Genomic DNA, 13,397 nt, shown 5'->3' with positions numbered 1-13,397 from the left:
GGTATTTCTCTGGATTCACATGCCAAAGACTATATAAAACCAGGGAGTCTCAAGAGAAAAGGTTAGCTTGAGTATGTAGTTAGTCCAGTATAATAACAAAAAACATAGACCAATACAAAATGGAAAGCTAGAGAAGAAGACAACAAAAGGAAAAATGTAGGTTATTAGCCGTAGAAACAATATGAATGACTAATATATATGAGTACAAAAAAAAAAAACAAAATCAAGGTTTCCTTTGGATCATCCATCTGATCCAAACCTCTAGCTGGACTCCTTAATCCATAATTATGACTGGTGAGGAAGAAGTATAATTCGCTTGAGGGGAGGTTTGCACTAGTGCATTGATGATGTCAGGTCCTTCATGGTTCTTGTTGGATTCAGTTACTTAGTTCGAGACTATATATTGCTCAATTATAGATAGTCGAGCCATTGTGTCGTCTAGATTATATCTGATGTCTCTGAGGATGTGCTTGATATCTTCCTAATCAAAAAAAAACTTATAGTAGTCAACTTGCTTATTTCTGATGACCATGCTCATGAGAGTCTCTAATTGGTGGTGAAGAGTGATAGAGTGTAGAAAATGCAACCTTATTCTGTGAAAGTTACCCAGATCCGGAGTCCATTTGAACTTATTGTCTGCAATGTTAGAATTAGAGAAATACTCTCGATCTCCAAATTCTTTGGCCTCGAGCTGAAAAAAAAAGTTGTGCACCTTTAGAGGTGTCACATTGATATAATTTTCAATTGACTCCAAACAGAATAGTATCCTATGCCACAAGGAGGAGGGCCTTGAAGAGGCTCCTCGATAACACAATGTGCGGAGTCCTAGAGCGATAGAATATGCGTACCTGCAAAAAAAACTAAAAGGCCTCTCTACATAAAAATCATAGACTATAGTGGGCACACGAATGATGAACGAGGGATACAACAGGATTGTGAAATAGGAAATTGCGACCTTGGAAATTTCAACTTTGTAAACCATATTAAAACCACATGCAAAATGACCCAAGGTACCAGATGCCATATACAAGAAGCAGACAAGGAAAGGAGATTCTGATTGAATCCAAGTCCTCGGGGGTTACTGAGGGGAGGATTGTGACAAGCTCAAAGGAGGGTCCAGACCTAGAGTTGTGCAAGAAAAGAATAAATAACATTGACTCTGGATCAAAATAACCACCTTGAGATAGGACTGTATGAAGACTACGAAACTGTAAATTGTTATTGTGTTGAACCCCGTGAATTCTTTCTTGAAGGAAAACCGTGCAATGGGATAGGGGAACTGAGAAACACTTGGATAGAACAATTTAACATGTAGACCTAACCAAAAAAACCTTCTTCAAATAATATGATTTGTAATAACCCATAACACGACATTAAGAATACCACACAGACTCTTAGAGGACCAACTGGGTTTATTATGTATCCTTTTATTGAACAAACTTCTCACAGGTCTAAACCCCTCAGATTGTAATTCAACCAAGAAAGAAAATGACCAGTAATGTATACCTCCCATGCAAAACAAGGATAGATTAAGAGGAATACCCTTGAAACCTTTTTTTTAGCATGGAAGTTGCGAAGGGACTAAAGAAGAGGACGTGAGGACATGGTCCATAGGAGACTCCATAAAAGCCTTTTCTGCCACCCTTTAGATGCCACCATGAAAATTAAAAACCGACAAAATGTGAGAGAGAAAACATAGTATTCCTTTGCTTCCCAAATGTGGGATGTATACTCATAACCAGTTACTTTGATCTTGTAAAACATAATTCTCTTATTAAAGAGCCTACCATTTATGTCATATTGAGGGGCGAGGATGTCCAATCCACCAAGATCCTAACATGCCATCTCCAAGCCGAAAAATTGTAATGAAAGATCCAACATAATACCAAATGCACCAGTTGATGCACCATGCTATGGGAATTTATTTTGCATCATATATCTATAGGTTATATCTTCAAGCGAACCACTCTCCTGCCACTGTGCAATCGTTGCTGCCAAGTGTTTTGTTCTTCGCTCATCTCAAGGGCCACCATCTTTGTGTCCAGCCAAATTTTTTTCATTTTCATCTATGTCAGACTGAGGGGTGAAGATGTCCAATCCACTAGAAGCTTGAGATTTCATCTCCAAGCTGACAGATCGTAATGAAAGAGCCAACATAATACAACACAGATTTGTTGATGCACCGTGTTGTGGGAATTCATTGTGCATCGTATATATATATATATATATATATATATATATATATATATATATATATATATATATATATATATATAGGTTATGCCTTCAAGAGGACCACTTTCCTGCCACATGTGCAATCGTTGTTGCCAAAAGGGCCACCACCTTTGTGGCCAACCAAAACTTTTACATGTTCATAATTTCCTATCTACTTGATACTCCTGTCTTCAGTGAACATTAGTGGGCTAAGTCATCAGAAATCATAATATTCCGGGAGACACCCCCATCAAGGATTTGGATATCCACATTGATTTTATGATCAAATGCTCAGAATTATTCCCAAAAATCAAAGTTTCAAAATCTTGTCAAACTCAACTTTAGATTGAAGAGCTCGTCATTCTAAATCCAACGGTGTGAATGTCACCCAAATCCGAGTTCATATGCAGAAGTTATAGCAAGTCAAAGTTCAAGTTTCACTTGTTTACATGGTAGATTAGTAATGTTGTGCTAATTCCCCATTCAGAATAAAACCCAAGATGCCTATCATTTTCTTATCAAGTGCTTAAGGATTCAATATTTTTTCTTAATTAACTAATTCCCATGAAAGTTTCTTATGTAAATGTTAAAAAGAATTTAACGTAAAACATATGCTAAACAAAAGAAAAATAACAGCAAATATTATCAAAATACAACACACAACAAGCACATGATAAAGGAGTTCACCCCTCCTATTCTACGACTCCTTGGTCCAGCTTCGAATGGCTTGGGCCTCTCTATTATGGTCAAATTACAACAAAAGTGTGTTTACAATGCTCCAATGTCTCTGAAACCTGTCTCAATGAGTTCAAAATAATAAAAAATGGCCATCTAGCCTCTTTTTGCATCCCATTGGATAATAACTGAAGAAGTTATGACTTTTCCTAGTTCTCCCACTATTTGTTCCACAAAATGCTCCAAATCCGACCAAAAACCACATTTCCACTCCAAAATCTACTAAAAAAGCGAGGAATTTGCCGCATCGTGGGCCATAACCTGTTGGTCGTATCACAAATCGTAATCAGCGAGTGTTTGTGGGTGGGAGATCTTGTTAACACAACAAAACGTTGCGATTGCGATATCGACGGACCCAACGGGGACTTAAATTGTTACATATAAAATCCCGCGGTCGGAGTCTTATCACTCATCACAATTAGCAATCAGTGTAGGAACATAATCGGTGATATGGTAGACTCATCAATACATTAAGCTACAGCATATGAATTATCACATCCCGGAACCTAATCGCAAATCACAATCAGGGCTTTCCATTGGCGGATACCAAAACCCATACCACTGCGATATAAACGGACCTGTCAGGCTATGAAATATAGTGTATAACATATCGCATCTGGGGAAAAATCACAATTAGCGTTATCAGAGGTGACACATATATCGGTGGGTAACAAGTGCGATATGAGATTATGATATATTGCATCGCAACCTTGACTATGTCGGGGGCCAATTATTAACATTATGTGATATGTGATTGCGATCGCATCGCATCACAACCTGATCTGCATCAGGAGCTGATTCTTTAACCCGAAACACTTACCATTGCAATATGAAATATGCGAGGGCCAATGGTGGGCTTCCACTTGGTGCCTCCTCATTCGCTGAAGACCTTGCCACATCATCCCAATCTTGCCATGTAGACAAGTCAAACTTGAACTTTGATTTGCTCTAACTTCTTCATATGAACTCGGACTTGAGTGTCATTCACACTATTAGATTCATAATGACAATCTCTTCAATCTGAAGCTGAGTTTGACAAGATTCTAACATTTTTATTTTTGAGCATAATTCTGAGCACCTGATCACTCCTCCCCACTGGAATCCTTTTGGACCCCAAAAGATTTATATTCAGTTATTGAACATATGAGTGTATTGTTCCCTCACCTTACCCACTTCAATCCATTAAGCCTTTTGATGGATGTTTTCCTTTGAGACCCACCTAAAGATAATCAATACTTCCCCTTTTAGTTGTCCTTTTCCTTTTGTCAAATATAGTGTCTTGCTGAATCACATCAAGGAATTCTAGAGAAAAGTCTTCAATAGATGGAATTTGAGCATTCTCTCCTTGACACCCAATCAAAGTAGGCTCATACAATCTCAAATTTTCAACATCAACAACATAATAGATTTGCATATATGAAGGTAAATCAAGCTTGAAATCATTATTACTAATCCTTTCTAGAATTTTAAATGGACCGTAACGGATTGGTTTCAGCTTTTTACCTTCACCTTGAAGCCTTTCCTTGCTAATGTGAAGCCAAAATTCATCACCTACTTGAAACTAATGATCCACAAGATGTTTATCATGTCTTTCCTTATACTTACCTTGACTCTTTTCTAGTTGTTCTTGAACTGTTTGGTGAATCAACTGAATTTTCTCAACGAATTTCTTTGCTCTATTTATGTCATTATGTCCATATACAGCTACATCTTTCTCAAAGATGAAATCCAAAGGTGATTTAGGCAAATAACCAAGTCATGCCTCAAAAGTCGATGTTAGAGTAGAAGAGTGTTTTTCTCGATTGTAAACATGTTGAATATAATGCAACTATTCATCCCACAACTTAGGATGTTTGTTGCAATATCCTCTTAGCAAATGAATAATTGTCTTGTTAACCGCTCCAGTTTGACCATCTATTTGTGAATACAAGGTTGTACTTTTCTTCAATTTGGTGTCCATCAAGTTCCATAAACTTGACCAAAAATCCCCCACAAATCAAGAATCACGATCACTTACAATAGAAGTAGGAAATCCAAAATGAACCCATACATTTTGAAAGAAAAGTTGACTTGTTTGTTCAGCTGTAATTTTCTTTTTACAAGTCAATACTAGGCACATATTGTTGAACCTATCCACAACTACATATAAATAACCTTTTCTTGATAAAGAAGACCTCCTATAAAATCCATAGAAACACTCTCCCATGGATGTGAAGGTACTAGAAGTGGTGTGTACAATCCTAGCTTCCTATTACTAGGTTTACTGACTGCACACAATGAACAACCTCTGACAAAATGTGACACACTTTCAAGCATACGAGGCGAGAAAAAATACCTCTAAATATTTTCCACTGTTTTACTTACACCAAAATGTCCAGCAATAAGAGAATTGTGTGCTTCCCTTGTTAGATTTACTCTCTCTCCCTGCGGAATACAAAGTTTTCCCAAATGATACAACAGATTATCATGCACATGGTAGTCTAATTCCTCAACTTGGTGGCCTTAAATCAAGTTTAAATATACCTTTTGAAAGTCAGCATCATGTGCATATTTCTCAACATAACTTTCAAGCAAAACACAATGATTCTTGAGTAAAATGGTTGCATTAGCAATCGGTCTAGAAAGCATATGAACAACTCTGTTATAAATACCTTTCGTGTACATGATTACCAAGTGGAATTACCGTAAAAATCCAATCCAACGAAAGTGCCTTGATTGCTACAATTTTGTTTGAGATTACAGATATTGCAAAGGTTGATGATCGGTGTGAATAATGGTTTCTTTTCCCATCAAGTAATGCTTCCATTTCTTCACACTTTGCACCAATGCATAAATCTCTTTATCATACGTAGGATAATCAATAACGACACAATTAAAACTTTTAGAATGAAATGAAATGGATTTACCATGTTGTAAAATAACCGCACCCATGGCGTAGTCACTTGCATCTGTTTGTATTTCAAATGGTTGTCTCAAATTCGTCAATGCTAAAATTGGGGCTGAACTGATATTTTGTTTTAAAGCATCAAATGCTTTTTTTTTTTGCCTCCCTACTGGAAGACAACCTTCACACTGGTCAAAGCATGTACTGGAGCTATTATGGAAGAGAAAATGGCAATGAACTTCCTCCAATACTATGTTTCTCCCATAGAACTCCTTACTTTTGTGACTGATTTGGGTATTGGCCAATTCACAATGACCGGAACTTTAGAGAGGTCAATCTTCAACTCTCCTCCAACTATATGGCCCAAATACACTAAGGAAGTTTTCCCGAATTCACATTTAGACATCTTCAAAAATAACTGTTCTTTTCTCATGGCATCCAAAACTTTCTTCACATGCTTGACAGGCTCTTCTTGTGATTTGTTGAATATCAAAATATCATCTAAATAGACAATTACAAACTCATCAAGAAAGCATCTTAAAACATCATTCATAACTCTCATGAATGTAGCTGGAGCATTGTAAAGACCTAAAGGCATAACCAACCACTCAAAAATCCATGTTTGGTTTCAAAAGTAGTCTTCCAAATATCCTCCTCAGCTATTCTAACTTGATGATATCCACTTCTCAAGTCTAATTTAGTGAAATATTCTGCATTCTTCAACTGATCTAGAAAATCATCTATTTCGGGCAGTGGGTATCGATTCTTTATGGTAATTTTATTCAAATCTTGATAATCTACACACATGCGCCAGGTTCCATCTTTATTGGGTACCAAAACAATTGTTGAACCACATGGCGAAGTAGAGGGATGAATTACACCTTTATCTAACAATTCCTGAACTTGTTTATTAATTTCTAAAGTTTCCAAAATTAACATTCGATACATACCGATATTTGGGAGTGGACAGTCTTGTTGTAGCTGAATTTCGTGTTGAATTCCCATTTTTGGTGGCAATCCCTTTGGTTCTTTAAACATGTCTCCATATTGATTAACCACATCAACCAATCCAGCTTTCAGCTTCACGTCACATCCTGCAAAGGATTCATGCTCCATGTCATTCTTCTACTTGATCATAAGGTGTTAAGATTAGGTATGTTCTATGCTAGAAATTTATTTAAATATTCACAGTTAGCAATCACATCAACATTACGATAAACTGCAGATAGAACATAAATATAATATGCAGAAGACAAGCCAAGACAAGAGGACACAATATATGGCGCAAGCCAGGGACAAACCCCAAAATGTGTGGGGAAACCCTTGATCAATTCTTCTTTTATGTTCTTCAAAGTTTAGTAGAGAAAGAGAGAGAGAGAGATAGTACATTTACAACAGAAGTCAACACTTTGACTTATCATAGATTATTTCAAATAACGATGAGATCAGTTGAAGACAATCTGCTTTAACTGATTCTCCAAGGTGACTCCTTCACCTATCATCGTGCTGCATCTGGTCCTCTAGCTGCACTACTGCATACTGCACCATGTTGCACTAATCATGATTATCATTATGCTGCCCATATCCATGATCTTATCCATCATCATGCTGCTCAAACTAATGTGCATCATCATCACACTGCTGCCTCTGCTCCATGTATCATTGTGCTGCCCATGCACACGATTTCATAGTGCTGCCCATGCACACGATCTCATAGTGCTACCCATCATTCTGCTGCCTCTGCCTTCTAGTTGCTTCATCATTGCTGCAACAATTTGCTTCTGTTGATATCAGCCTTAGCTGCTTGCTATGGCTTCAACCTAGCAAAGCAGCTAGGCTATAGATCCTATTCGGCAGACTTCATAAACTATCCTTCTTTCTGTGTTAACAGGTCTTCATGTGTTAACATTTTTCATTACAGCGTTTACAGATCTCTATTACAGCGCATAGTATGAACAGCGTGTGTTCTTCAAGGTGTGTATAGACCCTTTATCATGAAGTTGCTGCTTCCTACATATGATAGTTTATATATTTCCCCTGTGTGTATATATATATCCATGAGTAGCGTATTAATACCTCCAGCATATCATGACTGCGTTGATGCATCTATATGCCTCCACGAGTAGTGTTTATATGACTGCGTTGATGCGTCTATATGCCTCCACGATCAGTGTGTATATGACTGCGTTGATGTGTGTATAGTTGCTGTGAGTATTATCACTGTGTATTATATCATTTCCTGCGTCTGGATCATGAACAATGTGTAGATATTACCACTTCATCCCTTCGGCTCATTACCAACGTATATATATATATATATATATATATATATATATATATATATATATATGTATAACTATGACAACCCATGAAGACCTACGTGTAATTCTGTGCGTATATTTGCTGTGTATCCATATATAGACTGCGATTTATATGTCTCCATGTACAGCGTTAGACATGTCTCCATGACTACGTTTTATATGTCTTCACATACAGCATATCCAGTCTTCCATACAACGTATGAGGTCTTCAATGTACAGTGTAAGTAATTGACTACGTTGGATCAGTTAGGGCATCTTCTGCGGTTAGGGCTTCATGCTGAGCTAGCATATTCTTGCGTAATGCCATGATGCTGCGTTGTGTCTTTTGTTGATGCGTATATATATGAGTCCACATATCTCTTAACTGCGGATAGGGTATCTTCATTTGCTTGCAGATTCATGACCCAATGTATTTGTTTTCATTATTTATGACCTGTGTATGACAGCGTGTAGATGTCTCTTCATAAACAGCGTATCTGCATTTTCCATGCTGTTCACAGATATATCTGCATATGAATCCCTTGAATGTTGTGTGAATATATAGATTTCCATTCTGTGCAATTTCATCGTATATATATCTCCATGAATCAAGGTATTACGTTGACTGTGATTGCAGCTAGGGCATTCTTCATTAGTGTATCTCCTTCACCAAAAACCCAGGACGTGGAGAGGAGATCACATGAAGAATGTGTGTACAAATGACTTCAAGTCCCTGCTAATTTATACTAAAACGTATAGGTTGAATAAACATGACGTTTGGGCTTCTTGAGCCTACCTTAATTGCTGGTCGGCTAGATAATAAATCCATAATCAAAATAAATTCATATCTCCATAAATACTTATCGGAATTGGATGATCTTTGGATCAATCCTACACCTCTTGACGAGAGGGATCCAATAAAAATATCAGCAGCCAGAAATAAGCTAACCCACATGGAGTTTGGCCCTAGTTGCCAATTTAACATAAGGAGCATGGGGTTCTTGCTAGAATTGACCATTCGCTTCATTTTCCCTCCACTTGCCAAAGATAGATTAAGATTTATGCAATGGCCTCTCACAATATACTCCACTCCATCTTTGAACAAATGTAATTTTTTCTCAAACCTATGGAAAACGACTTTCCTGTCATTCAAATACGAGCTTCACAACACAATCCCAGAAATATCCAATGGCACAACATCTAATTTGACTTCATCAATGAAATTGGCAGTAATTGCAAACCTGAAAATGCATTTCCTTGTGACCTACAAATTGGAATCCTTGGTTATCCAAACCAATGGATACGGTTTATGATGAGGCACAGTTTCCAAATTCAATTTCTTGACAAAGTATGTAGAAATTAAGTTTGTCTGGGATCCACTGTCAAATAACGTATCAATTTTGGTGTGTTTGGAAATAACTCAAATATGGAACAACTCTATTCTGTTTTCCTCATTTAAAACGTTATTGGAGTTATTTTTTGTGCTAGTGCTTGCCACAACTTCCTCTTTACTTGTGTTTGCCACGGCTTTCCCTTTAATGATTGTGGTTGCAATCTTCGTTTGATCGCCTAAGTCAGAACCTGATCTGAAATGGAGCATATTAGTAATGTTGTGCTAATTCCCCATTTAGAATAAAACCCAAGATGCTTATCATTTGCTTATCAAGTGCTTAAGGATTCAATATTTTTGTTTAATTAACTGATTCCCATGAGAATTTCTTATGTAAATGTTAGAAACAATTTACCATAAAACATATGCTTAACAGCAACAAAATAACAACAAAGAACATCAAAATACAACACACAGCAAGAACATGATAAAGGAGTTCACACCTCTTGGGCTATGTCTCCTTGGTCAAACTTCCAATGGCTTGGGCCTTTGGATTATGCTAAAATTACATCAAAAGTGTGTTTACAATTCTCCAATACTTCTGAAACTTGTCTCAATGAATTCAAAATACTAAAAAATGTCCATCTCACCTCCTTTTGCATCCCATTTGGATCAGAACTGAAGAAGTTATGACTTCTCCTAGTTCTCCCACTATTTCTTCCACAAAATTATCCAAATCTAACCAGAAACCACATTTCCGCTCCAAAATCAGATGATGGGATGATAAATTTGTCGTACCGCGGGCCATAACCTGTCATCCATATCACAAATCGTAATTGGTGAGTGTTTTCAGGCGATATCAGCAGACCCGCCAGGCTATGAAATATAGTGTATAAAATATCGCGTTTGGGGATAAAATGCAATTGGTGTTATCGGTGGTCACACACAAACACACAATATATATATATATATATATATATATATATATATATATATATATATTGGTGGGTACCGGGTGCAATATGCGAGGGACAATGGCGAGCTGCCACATGGCACCTCCTCATTCGCTGAAGACCTTGCCACATCATCCCAATCCTACCATGTAGACAAGTCAAACTTGAACTTTGACTTGCTCTAACTTCTGCATATGAACTCAGATTTGTGTGTCATTCACACAATTCGATTTAGAATGACAAGCTCAATTTCAAGCTGAGTTTGACAAAATTCTGACACTTTGAATTTTGAGCATAATTCTAAGCACCTAATCACTCCTCCCCACTAGAAGCCTTTTGGACCCTAAAAGATTTATATTCAATTATTGAACAGATGAGGGTATTGTTCCCTCACCTTCCTCACTTCAATTAATTTTACCTTTGATGGATGTTTTTCTTTGAGACCCACCCAAAGATAATCAATACTTCCCGTTTTTGTTGTCCTTGTCCTTATGTCAATTATAGTGTCCTATTGAAGAACATCAAGGAATTCTAGAGAAAAGTCTTCAATAGATATAATTTTAACATTCTCTCCTTGATATTTAATCAAAGGAGGCTCATATGATCTCAAATTTTCAACATTAACAACGGAATATATTTTCATATATGAAGGTAAATCAATCTTGAAAGCATTATTATCAATCCTTTCCAGAATTTTAAATGGACCATAACGGATTGGTTTCAACTTTTTACATTCACCTTGAAGCCTTTCCTTGCTAACGTGAAGCCAAAATTCAACACCTACACGAAACTAATGATCCACACGATGCTTATCATGTCTTGCCTTATACTTACCTTGACCCTTTTCTAGTTTTTCTTGAACTATTTGGTGAATCAACTGAATTTTCTCAATGAATTTCATTTCTCTGTCTATGTCACTATGTCCATCTACAGCTACATCTTTCTCAAAGATGAAATCCAAAGGCAATTTAGGTAAATAACCAATACATGCCTCAAAAGGAAAAGTTAGAGTAGAAGAGTGTTTTGCTCAGTTGTAAGCATGCTAAATATAATGCAACTATTCTTCTCACAACTTAGGATGTTGGTTGTAATATCCTCTTAACAAATGAATAATTGTCCTGGTAACCACTTCAGTTTGACCATATGTTTGCGGATGAAGGCTATACTTTTATTCAATTTGGTGTCCATCAAGTTCCATAAACTTGACCAGAAATTCCCAAGAAATCGAGAATCGCAATCACTTACAATAGAAGTAGGCAATACAAAATGAACCCATACATTTTGAAAGAAAATTTGATTTGTTTCTTCAGTTGTAATTTTCTTTTTACAAGGCATTAATATGCACATCTTATTGAACCTATCCACCACTACATATAAATAATCACAACCTTTTCTTGATAAAGGAAGACCTCCTAGAAAATCCATAGAAACAGTGTCCCATGGACATGAAGGTACTGGAAGGGGTGTGTACAATCCTAGCTTCCTATTACTAGGTTTACTAACTGCACACAATGAAAAAATGTCTGACAAAATGTGACACACTTTCAAGCATACAAGGCCAGTAAATACCTTTGAAGATTTGCCATTGTTTTACATTCACCGAAATGTCCAACAATAAGAGAAGTGTGTGCTTCCCTTGTGACATTTACTCTCTCTCCCTGTAGAATACAAAGTTTTCCCAAATGATACAAAATATTATCATGCACATGGTTGTCTAGTTCCTCAACATGGTGGCCTTGACTCAATTTTAAATATATCTTTTGAAAGTCAGCATCATGTGCATATTGCTCAACATAACTTTCAGGCAAAACAAAATGATTCTCGAGTAAAATGGATGCATTAACAATCCGTCTAGAAAGAATATCAGTAACTCTGTTATAAATACCTTTCTTGTAACTGATTACCAAGTGGAATTGTTGTAAAAATCCCATCCAACAAAAGTGCCTTGATTGCTGCAATTATTTAAGATTGCAGATATTGCAAAGGTCGATGATCGATGTGAATAATGGTTTCTTTTCCCATTGAGTAATTCTTCCATTTATTCACACTTTTCACCAATGCATAAAGCTCTTTATCATACGTAGGATAATTAATAGCAAAACCATTAAAAATTTCAGAATGAAATGAAATGGGCTTACCATGTTGTAAAAGAACTGCACCCACGGCGTAGTCACTTGTATCTATTTGTATTTCAAATGGTTGTTTCAAATCCGGCAATGCTAAAACTGGGGCTGAACTGATATTTTTTTTAAAGCACCAAATGTTTTTTGTTGTTTTCCTCCCCACTAGAAGACAACCTTCATGCTGGTCAAAGCATGTAGTGGAGTTTCTATGGAAGAGAAATTGGAAATGAACTTCCTCCAATATTGCGCTACTCCTAGAAAACTCCTTACTTTTGTGGCTGATTTGGGTATTGGCCAATTCACAATGACCGAAACTTTAGAGGGGTCAATCTTCAGCTCACCTCCTCCAACTATATGGCCCAAATAAACTAAGGAAGTTTTCATGAATTCACATTTAGACATCTTCAGAAATAATTGTTCTTTTCTCATGACATATGTTAGGACTCAGAATTGACCATTTTTGACCTTATATTTTTGTCATAATATTATCCTTTTTCAGTTCATAAGTTGAAAGCTTTGATTACATAATGACTTAATCACCCCAAGGTATGAAGTAACTCTCCGCATATCTATATGTTTAATTGTTCATTACATATTCATGTTATCTTTATATTTATCTTTGGAAAAGATAACTAAGTTGCCAAGTAACCGTTGAACTGTCTAAAGTCTGCAGGAATTATAATTCATAGTTGCTGTAACACCAGAAACAACAACTACGCAGTTGCTGCAACACCAGAAACAAAAACTACGCAGTTGCTACAGCCAACAACAACAACTATCTAAAACAGGGAAATGTTATTTTGCAACAATACCGGAAATAAAAAAACGGCAACTATCAGAAGATCGCCAGAATTCCAC

The sequence above is a fragment of the Pinus tabuliformis genome, chromosome 9 (genome assembly GCF_031772625.1).
Source record: "Pinus tabuliformis cultivar Carrire ecotype Pingquan chromosome 9, CPIR1, whole genome shotgun sequence".
Lineage (NCBI taxonomy): Eukaryota > Viridiplantae > Streptophyta > Pinopsida > Pinales > Pinaceae > Pinus > Pinus tabuliformis.
Note: the sequence above shows the minus strand (reverse complement) of the source record.